This window comes from Falco peregrinus, chromosome 1, assembly GCF_023634155.1.
Source record: "Falco peregrinus isolate bFalPer1 chromosome 1, bFalPer1.pri, whole genome shotgun sequence".
In the NCBI taxonomy this organism is placed as follows: Eukaryota; Metazoa; Chordata; class Aves; order Falconiformes; family Falconidae; genus Falco; species Falco peregrinus.
In genome coordinates this window covers 92,899,706-92,916,184 of record NC_073721.1, presented here as the reverse complement: position 1 = coordinate 92,916,184, position 16,479 = coordinate 92,899,706, and the positions used below count along the sequence as shown (strand labels likewise).

The following is a 16,479-nucleotide window of genomic DNA, read 5'->3' as shown; positions in this document are numbered from 1 at the left end:
TGGTACCTTTAAAATAATTCTGGTTAATTTAGTTAATAACTTCACGGGTTTTAAATATTTATGTTTTCATTAAGTAACAGATTTAAATAAGGTAATGCAAGGTTGTCTCATGCTTCTTAGATACTTTCACTCAGCTTTTATTAAGTGGTTTAACAGAGCTTGGATGGTCTGACTTTTATATGCTGTCATAACTATCAATCGCAGTGTATTAATTTCTGATCTGCATGTGTCTGCAACCACAATGTCAATGTCACTGTCACAAGCCAATTAATAACTGACAGAGGAAATCACTGCACCATTTATGGGCTCCACATCTATGACTAATATGGCAAGACACAGCACCACTCATTCAAAAAAATTTGAGGACATTAAAAACAAGCGGCAACACCTTTAGTGACCTGGCTCATTGCTAATGCTGCTGGGACATCATAGTCACTGTTAAGAGAAAATGTACACAGAAGTGTAAGAATAACAGTTATAGAGGAAAGAATGACAGTTTTCAGCTTACAAAGATCTTCAGGTTATGAGCACAGCCTGACCTGCTTCCTCCTCTCCTGGCTTAGCATGGTCAGTCATTCCCTGCTCCCCTTCTGCCCAGCCCTATACCTGGCAGAGCCGCAGCAAGCACAGCACACGCACATAAATACATAAAACTTTATAAAAAAAGTTTATAGGTCCAGGAAGAGTCCTGATGGATAGCTGGAAGGATGCTAGGATAAGCCCATATTTTACACAAGTCTTGTGTAACATTTGCATGGGTGGGCAGCTTGGAATGAGAGGAACAGATATTATTGTGCTTTGAGAGTAAATAGGGACTATGAAAACATACTGGAGAGACACCAGCTTTCACTAAGAAATGGGAAACAATTTTTTGAAAATGGCATCCTTGTCTCAGGAGTCTGTTTAAATAGCTGACAATGAATAGAGTACTGATGGTTTTGTAACTGGCTTACAACAGGGCAAAGTTACAGCTGGGTTATAGCTGATGTTTGTTCATAAATATGTGTGTAAATGCTGTACAAGCATAAATAACATTTGATCTCATGTTATTATTGTTGGGGTTTTTTTCTCCACTCTTCCTTTGTTATATTCTCTTTCCCTTTACCCAAATCACTTTGGGATTTTGTCTTCATATATGGCCTAATATTTATTACATATGCACTACAGAAGATAAATAGAGTCATTCTGACTGGTAAATGAAATAAAAAGATTAGAAATACAGCAAGAAGGACTCCTGGAAATCCATGATTTTTTATCAGGTATTTCAGATCAAAGCAAAGAATTTTTAAACTGCTGTTTCAGCATCCACTTAAAACCCTAGGAAATTATTTCAGAGCACAGCACAGAAAGAAGACTGGTTCCATGGAGCACTGTACCTTTCTTTATCCCATTAATATGACAGTCATTGAAGGTAGCTTTAGAGGCTTAAAGAAGATCAACCAGGCTTTGTACACTACTTAACTCCAGACTGTTTTGCCTTCTGAAACATTGAAACTGAAGACACAAATGAAAACCAAATCAATGTCAAATGCAAAATCTATTAAAAGCAAAAAGATGAGGAAAATGTTACCATAATTGATTTAGATAAGCCAAATCATTTGATTTTCAGGGCACTCCAAAACCACTCCATACTTCAGTGATAGCTGGATCAAATAACAGCTGGTTTGGTTAATCAACAGGTTATGGTGCACTGGGCCCTGGGATACTTTTCTCTCCCTTTCCTACTTAGGACAACCTGTGTTTGTTTTTGTCTGATTTAGTAGTTTGTCATTCCAAATTCCAAAGCCTTTGATTTCTCTACCCTTATACAAATCCAAATAGATAAACTATGTGTTTACTTTCTCTCTCTCTCCCCTACCCCATCCCTCTATACACAGACACATATATACGCACACTTTTACACAAGTTTTGACCATTTAATGTGTCCAAATGCAACAAGTAGGGAAAAGACCACCCCTGAAGCAGTGGTCCCTTACTGGCCCTGCCTGCAGCTCACTTGGGATGCTCCCAGGATATCGCTTCCTCCCTGCCCTTACAGGTGACCCACAACTCCCCCTCTTCCAGTGACCAGCCCCAGCTCATCACAACTAGTCTAGGCCTCCCACTTCTAATGTTTTCGGGTATCCTGAATGTTAAAGTCTTTCATGCCTGTTATTGGTATAAGTGATGTAAAAAAAAAAAATAATTAATTCATCAGCAGTCAGAGAAAAGAAGCTGAAGTAGCAGTACTTTTTCTTCTAGGCTCTGCTTCCTTTTGAGTGCTAATCTATAAAATATTTAAAAATATTTGAAAGCACACTTCTGATCACAGCGAATGGTATCCAATTGAAACCTCTGTCACATCAGAACTTGAAGTAAAAATATAAAATGTAAACCCAGTGTCTGTGTTGGCCAAAAGCTAAAAAATGCAATCCTGAAATCTGCTGTATTAAACTGGGTAAGACTAAACACACGGCAGAGTAAAGGCAGATGCAGCACAGAACTAAAATTCTGCTGTCGCTTCTCATAAAACTCTTGCTCTTACCACAGCCAGGGTCTTTAACTGGAGAGGATTCGTATGGTCTTGTAAGCAGTGGTTAAGCAGGGGAATGTACAGGCTGTCTTCTTAAATAATTAAGCTTTATAACTTTTTTTTCCATTAAGATGTGGGAAAAGACTAAGCAGAGTCCTCAAATTTTGCACTGTGATTCTACCACGGGACTGTTCAATTAAAGAACTTTTTATCATGTCTAGTTCCAGTTGTCACCAGTAGTATTCACTTCCCCTTACACTTGTCTGACTTTCCTGAGGATGCTCTGCCATGGTCTTCCTGCTCACAAACAGCAATTACAAGTAGATTATGTAAGTCATCCCAACCATAAGTTAAGAAATCCTTCGTATGATCTCAATCCGACTGTATCCCCCATACAATCCTCACTGGAATTAAGCAATGTATTTTTAAAAGCTTCTGAAGTTTTAAGGCTTTTGGTTGCAGTTAGTTCTGTAATTTTACCTTTAAACCCATAAGCCAGAGTTTTAATGTTATCTGCATGTTAGAAGAACTAATATCTAATAATAGCTGCTTAATAAACCTAACTGCTAATGAAAATTGCACCCATTTCTCCTCCTCCATCTGTATTTTAAATATTCTTGAAAACTTGATCACAGAAATCCAGCTGTAAAGAGCTCATGAGTCCTTATTCTCCAGAAACACCCTAAAATATGTCTTTTGTAACTAGAAAGTAATAGTTTGACAGACAGACTGCTTGATAGTATAAACTTACTTCTGGTGCTAAGTCCTTCAAGAAGCCAGCACATAAACCTCTGCTCCATCTGAACTGCTTGCTGCCCACATCTAATACAAAAGTACACAGGCAGCACTGGAGGTGGATACGGAAAGTGACAGCTCTATGGGTGAGAGCAGAGACCTCTGATGACCAGGAGAACCAGCAGATAAATCAGTGCACCTGTTTTGCAAACCCTTACTCCTGCATACCCCTTGGTCTTCCAACACACCTCACTCAAACCTGCTACTAAACCAAAAGCTCTGGTTCTGGAGTGTCATCCCCAGTCCTGTTGGGTTTGGTTGCTGTTTTTAAGGATGGAAATTGCTTTCTTCTCCCTCAATGCCAGTTCAGCACATTTTAGTAGCATAGGCAGTACTGAATGCTGTCAGACATTAGGGACTTGACTGGACCTCTGCACTCTGTGGTGAAGAAGATGCTGGGCACCAGCTCTGGCAGCCCTGCCAGGCTCCCTGGCACAGCCCCAGCCACTGGGGCTTTGGTTCCCCTCTCTGCAAAGCCAGCTTCATCCCTCTGCAAAGCCAGCTTCATCCCTCTGCACACAGTGCATTATACATTTCATCCTCTGTCAAGATGAAAACTGTTGCATCACATTAATGCCCGATTTTTCATTTACATTAAGGCAGGCTGGGGGTGTGACTCAGTCATAAAGTTGGAAGAAATTATTATATAAACCAGCAGTAAAGAGGGATTTGTGTTAAGGATGATCAGGTCTGAAACGCTGCACTATCTGAACACCACACTGATTTTTATCCTGTTTCTTCCTCTGCCTATGAGCTGGAGGAGGACTAAGAGGTACAGCAAATACTTTATGCTCTATGTTATTAAGAGTTATTTACCCAGCTCTTGAACATCTGGGGCTTTCCATTCTGCTGGCCATAACATATACCTAAGCATCGCCAGCTGAGGAAACCTGAAGATGAATTGAATATGAGCTGGGCAATTTTAAGTGGTGCTCTGAGACCTTATGTCAGGAGAATGCTATTTTAAAGCAAGCAGCTTACTGGGTGTCCAGGCCAGGAACGTAAAGAATAAGGGAAGTGGTGAGGAACTTGAACATTTTCAATCGGGCACTAAAAGCATCTACCTACCTAGCACTCTGGCCTTGGAATTTGAGCTAGTCACTAGATTGCACCTGGGTCTCCCATAACAGCTACCAGTCATCCCCCAAAATGGTTTAAATCATAAGTGAAAGATGAAGGCAATGGGAAAAAAAGCCTGTTTCTGTCGCAAACCTAAAGAGAGCAAAAGCCCAGCATGTTTAGGTTCCTGCATGGAACGTGATGACTTTGACAGTGAATTTGAACAGAATGGTTTAAAGCACATCTTTTTTATTTTCTTTCCTTTATGAAGAATAACTTGCTTCCCCCCACACCCCCACTGCATGTCCCATTAAAATCAAACAGAGATGACCTAAATATTCTTAAAAGGATTTGCATCCCAAAGACAAGAAAAGTTTAGAGTCAGCTCAACCTGACAGGCTCATTTGCTCACATTCAGTGAAGACAGCTGTGACTTTCAAGAGAAATTTATACTGGCTGGTTAGTTCAGGCAGAAGCCAGAGAAGGCCCATGCTTTGTGGACTGAAACAACTGCAAAACAACATTTCTAAGGAAGGAAATGACCGTAAATGCCACAGAAACAAGTAATTTCTAAAAATAGCAGTTGAAATAACACGTTTCTATGAGGACTTTAGGATTCATCTTTTTATGCTTACAGGCATTTTGTGCTAAAGATCTCCATCTTTCACTAACTCTTTTCACACTCATTTTCCAGGTAAAAAAATATTGCTAAATAAGCAATAGGACCAGCCTTTTAAACCTACACACATTAACACCTGTAGCAACGACACAGGCTCAGACTGAGTAGATCCATTAGTTTTGCAGTCAAACATGACTCTGCCTCTCATGAGCACACAGACATTCAGACATCCTCAACCCTTTCTCTGTCTCTGAACAGAGATTCATTTCCCATTGTTATGTGGCTGGCAAGGTGATCCTTCTTCCCAAGAAACTTGTTATGCAGTCCAGCCTCTTCCTAATGGCTGTAGATGAATATGACATCAAGAGAAACTGTTCTGGAAACTACTTTCCAATTTTCCCAAAGTTACAGGACTATTCTTCTGCTCTGTCTTTCCCTCTTAGTAGGGTATCTTCAACAAGTATGAGCAGCCTAAGGAAGTTGTAAAGTGAAGATGGACACATCTCACTTCCAACATCATCTCTGTTGCACGATGACAGAACTCTCCTTCTCAACACGTGTCTTCTCTCTTGGCCACCAGTATCTGTTGCTGATACTTGAGAGTTTTGATCATTTTCTTAATCCTCAACTTCATGGTTTGGTCTCTGTCTCTCAGGACACCCCCTGGGGCTACCATCTTGACCAGCTGGGAATAGAAAAAGTGTTTGTTTTCAACGTAGCTGAAAATAATAGAAATATTTCTGGGATGTAGGTATCTCTGACCCATGTTTTCCTTGCAAGTGCCTTGGACCATCGTGATTATCTGCCAATTCACCACAAAGAAAGGGAAGACAAGAAGAGGTAAGAATAAAAACCGGGAAAGGTGTTCTGCAGCAGGCACTTCACATCTCAAAGTCCTTCACTAAAGCTGTTGTCATATATTAATGTGGAAAACAACACACAAAAGAGTGAAGTGTCTTGGTCAAGGTCATCAGGAAGCAAGGGGCAAATTTCCAAATAAATTCTAGGTCTTCTCTACCCCAATCCACTGACTACAAAAAAGATCAAATGATTCTAGGTTGTCTTAGATCTAATTACGATGTCAGTTACTTATCCTCTGTTTACAAAATAAATAGAAAATGGCAAAGACAAATTTATCAGAGGTTGTGGTTTTTTTTTTTTAAAAAAAAGGGGAGGGAAGAAGAAAATAAAAAACATAAACAAGTGGAGTATTAGTCCCTTTAGTACAGGTCAGTATAGGGGGTTTCTGTCATCTGTTTCTATAATCTATTTTATTTCTGAATAAAGAAAACTAGTTTTAGGAAATAGTATAGCAGCTAGAGAACTCAAACCCATGTCATTTTGTCTGTACAGGAGGGAATGTGGAATTAACTGATAAAAGACAACAACGGCTTCTGTGGAGAGAAAATGAAATGAGGGATAAAGACTGATTTGTATATTGTTCTAATTGCATCCCTTATGCTCACAGAACAGTACTACAGGTGTAGGAACTTCAGCATTACAAAACCTTTTGTCAGTTTTATTATCACAAGTGGCCGGTACCTCCAGCAGGATCCTCTTTGCTCACTAGAAATGTAATATGTAATCTTGTACTTTTTTTCCTTCAGAAACATTTCTTCTTTCAACCTACTGTCACTAACACAGCCTCAGAAGATACTATTACATTGACTTCAGGGAATTAGCATCAATCAACACCACCTCTATTCCCTCCAGCTATAATTTATTTAGCATTTTATTATCCAGCAGGGCTCTACCCTGGCAAGGCATGCCACTGATGTGAAATGTAGGAGACGATAGGTACGCAGAAGGACTATAAGTGCATTTTGTCAACTTCATCTAAATTGCTAGTAGAAAGAACACAAGCTGCGAAGCTGACTAGCCAGCTTAGAAAGGCTTTTAATAAACTGAATAGTTAAGGTATCTTTTTCAAGAATAACTGCAATGCTAGGGGAGACCAAGGAAGGTGTTGGCAAGTAAAAGCACCCCTCTGCCTTCCAACAAGTTAGTCCTGCTATCAGTGGGGTTAAGCAGTGAAATGTTTATGTTCACTTATAGACAGCAGATCCTCAGTGCCACTGATTTCCTAAAGAACCAGTTGTAAGTCAGCAAGATAAAACAATTATAAACTGGGAAGAAACATTTTGCTGCAGAAGATACCTAGTGCCTGGAGTAAAGTCCTGAAAGCTCAAAAAAGATGAGCAGCCAGTTAATTCATGCTTAGATGAGCAGTCAGCATGTGCAGTGATACCCTGCTCACCCATATTCTATATCAAGGAGTATATCTAAGCAGAACCCAGGCCAGGAATGACAGGACCCTTCCCCAGCCTAAGACTGCGCTTGTTTGTACTCACTGAACTTAGATAAAGTACCCCTGTTTATAACTTAAATTTGCTGCTCAGATTTCCCTTCAAAAAGAGTTGGAGAAGAGGTGGCGGGTGCCTTTACCCTGAGCTCATGTTAGACATAGTGTATTCACGTGAATAGAACTGAAAACCTCAGGAATATTTCCAGATGATGCTGTGACAAGAAGACCTTTATCAGGAAGTGCAGATGTAAGCAGTTTTTATTATAACATCCTATTACATGGTGTATGTCATGTAGGTCGGCCTTATTTCAAACGAGGAGCAAACCCCTACAGCTGTCAGTGGTAAGGCATATGAACTGACGTACCCTGCTCAGAAAGGAAATATTCCTATTGACCTTGGTCAATGCATGCTTGGCCCCATGAAGAAACATTAAAGACCAACACTAGTACTTTTTTGTGCCAGGAAGAAAAATCATCATCCTGCATATGTTTTACAAATCTCTTGCAAAGAAAAGCATGCCTTTACTTCACAAGCAGCACCTTGAAACCACTTTGCTAACCAGATATCTTTGTGTGATATGTTATTAATTATACAACAGTGTCAAATTATTATTTTTTTTCTTTTACTGCTATGGAATTACATTTCAAGCCTGTGACACAGGGTAGTCAAGGAAACAAATCTTTGTAAGACCTTTGCTAGTACAAGGATGAATATGATATTATGAACAAATCATTCTTCAAGTGAAATGCCATACAGCATGAGATCAAAATCCTCAGACAAAACACTATAGCCCCACCATGTTATCTTTAATAACATTATACTGTCTGGAAATCAAGAAGAGAAATCAAATCCTGCTGCAGGTCATTTTGTAATTGGAAACCAGTGTTGTTTATTAAAAAAAGGATAAATTCTATAATTTAACTCTGATGAACAAATTAGATCAGGTCAGTAATTTAGACTTGAGTCAACACATCATTTATCAGAGAAAAAGATCCTGCTTATTTCCGTAGCTCTGTTTTGCAGAATAAATCTTTTGAAGTGTTATGGACACAGAAGATGCATTGATATATACAGTTCCTCTGATCTATCATAAAAAGAAGAAAATGCCAAGCTTGAACATTCTAATGTAAATTATATTTCTGTATGTTTCTTCTATCAAAAGCTCCACAGCAATTAGCAAAAAGTGTTAAAAAAGTAAATCTCTGTACGCCTAAACTCTATCCTCTTGCAGCTCTATTAGTAGAGGTGCAAAGTGGATTTTAACAATTTATGCTGACAGATAAATCTCTTTCCTGCAAATACCTTTCTTGCTTTGTCTTTCCCTTGGTATGGTATGTCTTCCTGAAATCCATCCCCAACTCTGAATTACTTTTCCCCCTCATTTAAGCCAGGTTTTTTAATCCTTTATGTTTTCGAATACCCTTAGTCCTGAGCTTGCATCTTGGAGACAACTGACCAGGTATAAACAAATACATCACAGTGTCTCAGTAAAGTATTTTCTCATTCTTCTGGTCTGTGATTTCTTAGCTATGTCTTGTCTTTTTTTTCTCGTGTCTTCTCTCTTATAGACTTGTTCTGCATAAAGATATTTCAGAACAATTTTTTGAAGTAGCTTGCTGGTCACGTGGTATGCAGATTTCACTATCTGCTGTACACATTTGCTGGATTTTCTTAAAACAGTTTCCTTCCTAGCAGTGTTTTCAGTCTTGCTGCCTCTAAACACATCTTAATTATTGCAGAATATATGTATGGAAAAATGCATCTCTTTCTTTTGGAAAATGCTTAATATCCCAAACATTCACAATATGACTGCAGATTTTTTCAATGAGCTTAAATTAACTAAATTCATACTTTTGACTATTTTTTCCCCAATGTAGCATAGAATAATCTGGCATGAGAAGGATTAGAAAAGACTTGATTTAATTATATGCTCTGTCTGAGAAAATACAATTCAATTAAGGAAGATGTGATTATTAAATCTAAAATGCATTAGCATGCATCAATCAGCTGTATGAGCTTTAAATTAATAAATAGTTCTTTTACAGTTACCCAACTACTAGACAGAGGATCAGAATTAAAACCTCTAATAAAATTAGCCCAAGTCTCTCAATGCAGTTTGTAAAGCATAATTTACTGAATGAATCTTTATGCAGCAGCTGTAGTAAGCTCAAAGTTTGTTCTAATGTTGGGTGATGTTAAGTAGCACTAGATTCTGTTTTGTCACAAAATGTAGTTTTCTGTGTTGCAGGACTAACTGAAGACAGCACAGTACAATATATTGGGATGTTTTTGTCTCAAATTACCTAGTACCTTAAGGTTGCTTTCAAAACTTCTGTACTTTCCTGCTGAAATATTTTAACAATTTTTCTTTCAAATTTCTAGTGTAGATACAGAAACATATCGAATAATGCAGTGCATACACAGACAAAGGAGGCCAAAGTAAAACTTCAAATTCTATACAGGATGCCGGGAAATCAGATTAAAGATCGTCAGCGATGTCTTAAGTTATCAGTTATTAAATCTATCTTATCAAGATAGATTTAATTCCTTCTAGTAGGGTGCAGCCATTCAATACCCACCTCAAGATGCTAATGAGATGTGTTTCAGTGAGGAATTCAGTTTTGCTACATCTCTCACATGTAAAGCTCAAGCCATCAGACTTTATGGGGTTGACATGAGGAGGAAGCCAAATGAGTAAAACCCTATTCCTCTGTCCTTGGCTGGAGTTCTGGGACAAGCTCACCCTGCGAGCAGCAGAGACCCACTGCCAGCAAGTTGCAGAAAGCAGAACTTTTTCTCCTCAAGCTGAATGTGTCTGCTTAATTACTCCTTTTTTTTTTTCTTTTTTTTTTTTTCTCCAGTTACATTATTTCTTCCTAGAGTGCACTGGGGAGGGAAATAGTCTATAGACAAAAGAAATGCCGATAGCCTGGTATGACACTCTGTGCCAAAGAAAGCAGCTGTCTCCTCTTCCTTTATCAGGGTGACTGGAGAATTATCTCCCCTTTAGATGCATTCCCTGTTTCTGCTCTGCTCCTCTGTGACTTTTCATAGTTATATTAATGTATCTACATTGCAGGGTTCCCAGTTACAGTGACGCAGGAGCTCGGTAAACATAACATCATGGGAAGAAAATTCATTTGAACAAGGCTTATTTTAGTCCATGGTGACAAACATAATTGGCTTTATCTGCTGCAGAGAGAGTGTGATAAACCCTTACTACATGGTCTTGCCCAGATTTCCATTGGTCAACTTCCAGGATTTTTTCTTCTGGATAAATAGCCATAGATGAAAAACAAAGAGTGGGAACATACTCCATGAGGAAGAAGAAACATAGGGCAGAAGCCCTTTTGGAAGAAAGAGCTATAGGAGCATGGATCTGCCTGTTTCTTCCAGTATTTTAACTACATATACTCTTCCTTAAGCTGCTTTAACACAATTCTAAAGGCTCAGGGATTAGAATAAGGGATTTTAATGGTAATTTCCCTACAAGGGCTAATTCCAGCTAGCTTTATTGTCTCCAAAAGAAGAGTTCCCAAGACTGCTGAAAGACAGGAACCATCCATTTTAATTCCTGGTCTCAGACCCTTCCTGTCCTACAAGAAAAACAGGACAGAAAGCAAGAAAAGAGTTGCTAACTAGGCATGTGGCTTTAGGCAGCAAATCTGGGCTCTGTGGAATCCTGATCCATTTGCTATGAAGAAAAGAAGCTCTCTGGTTCAGCTGCATTCTGCTAAAGCAAATAGGAAACTATTATCTGTGGAACTGGTGAGGTATACCAACCAGGCATCAACCAAAATAACAAAAAAGAGATTGAAAGGAAAAAATAAAGTGTTCTCATTTGCAATAAAATCAAGGTGCCAAGGATAAAACGAGTGCAGTCACAAGGGGTGTGAAAAGAGACTTTCTAGCTGCCTATACTCCAGCTCTAAGAATCTGGTAACAAACTGGAAGAATTGGAAGCTATGCACGTGCATTTGTGCCAGCCTATGACTGAACCCATGGAAAAGATTGGTTTGACTGAAATGGCCAAATTAGCATGTTTGGGATAGATCAAGTGGATTTTAGAGGGTGGGAACGGTACTTTGTATTGTGCCTGGCGACTCTGAAATAGTAATCTTGAATATTCCTCAATTACTAGTTGAAGGCAGAAGCAGATCCCATGCTGGCCTGTGCCTGCTACAGACCATAACACTGCACCAAGTTGTGCAATATCTCTATAAACTGCTATTTGTAGAACACACAAACCCAAAATGCTGTCATCTTTACCTTTAATGATCTATGCTGATGGTCACTTACAGCCAATACAAAGTGCTTCAGAAGTGGTTAAAAACAAATTATAGTTACAGTTTCCTGATTATGAAAATGCTGCATTAAACATGAAGGAATTCTCTTTTTGCCTTCCTGATGATAAATGTAAGGACTCATCTTTGAACTAAAATGAGTTGTAGCTTAAAGGTAAAGATCATGAATTTATTACACTTGATATCCGTACACAGAATAAAATCCAAACCATTGATATATGTAATTAATGCAAAGGAATGAATCTTGCAAAACTGATAATTATTCTGAGCCAAACCATCTGGGAGAAAAGATTTTAAACACTTAGCAATCACCATTCACATTGTTTTGCTAAAAACAGATCTCACATTTAGGAATAAAAGAGAAGCAAGCTATGATTAAAAAACTTGAAGAGAAGAAGTAAAAAATGTAAAATAGAAACTGTAGAGTAGGAGTGGAAAGAAGAACTGATAGCAGTCAATACCAATTACAAGCCCTGAAATATAGAGAATAAAGGAAGCAAAAAGATACAGGAAAAGATTCTGTAAGATATCAGGTATAGTAATGCAGCAGAAGTTCATATAACTAGGAGAAATTTTAACAGTGACTAGTACTTTACCTACTAGGCACGGAGGAGTATGCATTGGATTTAGTACTTTAACGGAGGAGAAATCAATGAGCTTTTTGTGTTCAGGAAAATAAGATATTTTTATTCATGAGATGACAAAATATTTTGTATTTTGACAGTAACTGAGGATGATAGGAAATACAGGAAAAAAATGGATGCTTTTGACTTAGCAATTCTTTATAAACACAGTTTTAGGTTTTGAAATGACTATCAAACATGCGTTTCAGGTTTTAATATATATTACTAAGAAATCTGAGAACCACAGAGAATTTTTAGAAGATTGAAAGAAAACTAATATGCCATTACATAAAAAATGGAAATGCAATAAGCAGTGAACTACAGGGTGGTTTGTTTTTTTTCCTAGGAGCTTCACTTGGCCATCTACTAGATTTTCAACAAAGTTAATACAAGAAAGCATTAATCTCAACTTAAAACAAAATGTGTGTTTCTTTTCACCTAATTCTAGCTTATTAATCAATTACAAGGGCTCAGCTAGTCCCAAGGCTCCTCTCTAGTTGAATAAGAGATAGAAACACCTCTACAGCTGGACTGTCATCTTAAAAGAGGTGTCTAAGCACGTGGGCATAAATACCCTTGGGACACACCTCTTCCACTGACTAGAGACTAGACAATCAGCTTTATCCAGTGCCTTACTTGCAGATGGTGAGATGAGGTTAAGTGATGAGAAATGAATACCGGGCTCCTGCGACTGCAGTAACAAATCCCTTCCTATGTTCACCCAGGATATATGTTTTTCTTCTTTTGCATCCTAAAAAAGAAATACACTTAAAATAATCCTTCTTAAGAAGGAAAAAAGACTGAAGACTTCAAAAATTTAAGTAGAGCAGAAAAAAAGATAGTCCGATCCATTAAAAAGTTGTGCCATGAAATTTTATTTTCTCGAAAACAACGTATCAAACTGGGAATAGCAAAACAGCTATTAAAAGCAAGTCAAGAATCATTACTTAAGTATGCAGAGCTTTCCTCAAGGGCCTGAAGCATACTTCCTTTTCTAAATACATTTTTCATATTTACTGCACTCTATTAAGCCAAGAGCACTGCAGAATTATAGAATGGATAACTATCCAGTGCTCGGACATTTATGATGAGTTTCAGATGGTTTTCTTTTTACATACAATACCTAACCATTATACTCACATTCCAGGCATGATTTTCTAAGTTCAAGGTCCATAACTGTTTCGTAGTATGCTGTGGAGAGAGAATATGGTCTGGTATAGATGACTGTACAGGTAGCATCCCTAAATATCATTCCGTGTTTAGGAAAGTACAAAAATCTCACAGTTTGCTCTTTCCTGGCTTAGCTGAGCCTGTTGTTCCAACAGCATTTTTGAAAACAAAGCAGCTCCTTTACCAAGGCCTGAGGGTTAGAAAAGCTTTGATTCATTGTAAAGGGGAGATCACATTTAAACAGAAGTGAACAAAGGCTTTGCACAACCTGAAGGGTGTCCCTGTAGCTTAAAGCCTGTGGGTTTTTAAGTCAGAATCTGATGAACTCTAAGGGCTTAGATCATCTCCTCCTAAGGTCTCAGCTGTTGGAGAAAGCCTCAGAGGAAGGTCATTTCTACAAAAATTCCCTTACAAATTTTCTGAGCCTTTCCACTTTCTTATCTTTTCTTGCAATCCTCCTTCTGCCAAACACATTAAAGCCTTCTCAGCTTTGTAGCAGCATATCAGGCTTTGGAGAGAGTTGCTGTAGTCCTATCCTGTGTGATGAGTTTGCACTGTGTCCACACATTTTTCCCCATCCTACTCAGACTCTGTTCCCTTCTGCACAAATAACAGACACCCCAAGCAACTGCACAGAGATTTCCAGTCTGCAGGGTGGGATTTTCTGGCTCATGATGTCAAAGTTTGCTAACACAATTACGAGAGGCCAAGATTCTTGACTGTCTTCTAAAGGACTGTCTTTCTTAGGACTTGCTATTTGTGCTATTAAACTGTCAAGTGAGTTTCAAGCAAGTACTTGCCTGAAGAGGAAAAGTGACAAGATCAGGTTTAATAGTGTCAATGTAGGTTTCATATTATAAATGCAATAGTTATTTTTAAGCATAACCTTACATCCAGAGAATGCAAAAGCAAAACTCTGGGTGACAGATATAGGTACCAAAGTCAACTCTTAGCTGTAACTAATTCATGTTGGAAATAGGTCAGTAATTGGATGATAAATCCTTTTGATGAGATCCATGATTTTCTATTCAAAACACAAAGCTCCACCCCACACCTCTCCTCCTGGAATATGAAATGCTACTATTTGCATATAGCTGTTGCAGGAAATAGTATGTTGGGGCACTTTCGGCAGGGAGATGTTGGTTTTTGCTGGATTTTTTGTTTGTTTTCTTTTTTTACAATACAGTTTGTTTGTATAAGCTCAGAAAGTCTGTAAATCCTTATAAAGTTACACCACTTCTTACGGCATAGGAAACGCATTCCCCCTAGATTAGAAATGTATGCTGTACATTTTTGATGCTAATACATAGTCACCTGTGTAGAAGAAAGCTGAAGCTAGAGCATGACGTGGCCAAGAAAAGTGACCTCAGTAGGTTCCCAGTTACAGAATAGACGAACTATTGTCCTACAAATGGCGGTGTGGGTACAAAAGTAAAGAAATCATGCTTGCAGTGGGCTGAGGAGAGAGTGGGATATCACTGATGGGCAAGAAAGCTTTAAGTCCAGACACAGGGGTTGAAGCCAAGAAGTCTTCAGATGACTGACAGTCTCAACAGGAGCAGGCTGGTGGTTGGAAAATGATGGCTAGAAAGAAAAGAGGAATGGTTTCTCCATGACCACAGTTTTTCAGTGGGAGGTCTGGACTCACACAGGGAAGAGTACATTAGATTGTGAAGTGGAAAGAAGTAACAGGAATTGACAGCAGAAATGAAGAAGGAGTAAAATGGTGGTATAAATTGCTGTCTTTATAGTAAAATGAGACCCTGGAGAATAACCTGTTTTCACGCATTTTCTACTAGGACTCCTGAAATACAGTCAAACACCTGCACCAAATGAAAGGTGCCAAGAGGAAGGGAAAATACTCTTTGTTGATATCTTCTGCTTTAATGTGCTTAATAACTGTGTAGCTGACTTCTGCACAGCTTGGCTCTGGCAGCCAGGGTTATTTAATACTGTAATAGACAAGTTAACTAACAATTTTATAGAAAACATTGACATTACAAATATAGAGATTAGCAAGTTTGGCAACTTTGACAGAGGCTGTATCAATCATTCATATTACTGTTACACTCAGACTTCTGCCCTGAATCCCTGGGTACAGTACAAAAAAACAGAATTTAGCAGTACAAATATTTAAGCATGAACCAAGTTAAACAGAGGGAGGTCTTAAATCAAAACCTTCTCAGCAGGGCAATGTTTTACCAGAAGAGAGTTTTTAAACTCAAAGTAAAAGCTCTTAACTTAAGTGACTTTATCCGAGCAATTAAGGATAACCAAAGGACAACATCAATAGATATTAAGGTATAGCTTTTTACAGCATACACTGTGTAAGACATTCTGAATTATATTAAATGGGGATGCCAAGAATTTTGGAGGAACACAGATTGTTTCACAGGGAAAGGATATTAAAAGTCAGTACAAGCAAGGACTGGAGATGCATCTTGGATATGGCACTTAAAGGAACTTTGAAGGCAAACTTTTATATATGATCTAACTGGGGTTTCAACAATTCTGTAAAGCTAAGCATTTAATACAAAGACCCTAAAGTGATCAAAGTAGGAATAATATTTTAGCATGCAACTGAGGCAGACAGAGTAAAAAGCCTAGGAACATAGCTGTTAAAATATCACAAGCATCTCTCAACCCTGTCTTCTCTGTTTTGTCCATCGACAGCAGAATTGCTTTTCCTCTCTCTGCTAAGTTACCTTATAGCTAGCTCTAATTGTTTTTATTGCAGGAAGACAGATGGTCTGACTTTTCAAAAATATGTATTTCCCTTATTATATCACAGCTGGGGAATGTGCTGGTGGAAGGAAGGGTTTGTATGCAAAACAGTCTGGATACGATTCATTCCAAAATAAAATCTCTTCTGACAATAGTAACACAAAAACAGACCTTACCCTTCTGAGCTAGGAGGAACCTTGAACACACATTGAAAGTTGCCAGAGCCCTACCCCTTATGCTCAACGTATGCTAACACTCTTCCAGTTAATCAGCAGATACTGCCATCCATTCTCATCAGACTAAATCAGTTCCCTGGGATATATCCTAATAAACTGGTGATCCCAATTAAACTCTTTCCAATCAATTT

At 38.4% G+C, this 16,479-nt stretch overlaps 1 protein-coding gene and 1 long non-coding RNA gene across 3 annotated transcripts in view; one reads left to right on the top strand and one right to left on the bottom strand.

The window, feature by feature from the left end:
- BEGAIN (brain enriched guanylate kinase associated) overlaps window positions 1-16,479 on the top strand; it is a 155,816-nt gene that overhangs the window by 103,024 nt on the left and 36,313 nt on the right. The window lies entirely within an intron of this gene.
- The window catches only part of LOC129782639 (uncharacterized), a 75,959-nt gene that overhangs the window by 24,130 nt on the left and 35,350 nt on the right, over window positions 1-16,479 (bottom strand). The window lies entirely within an intron of this gene.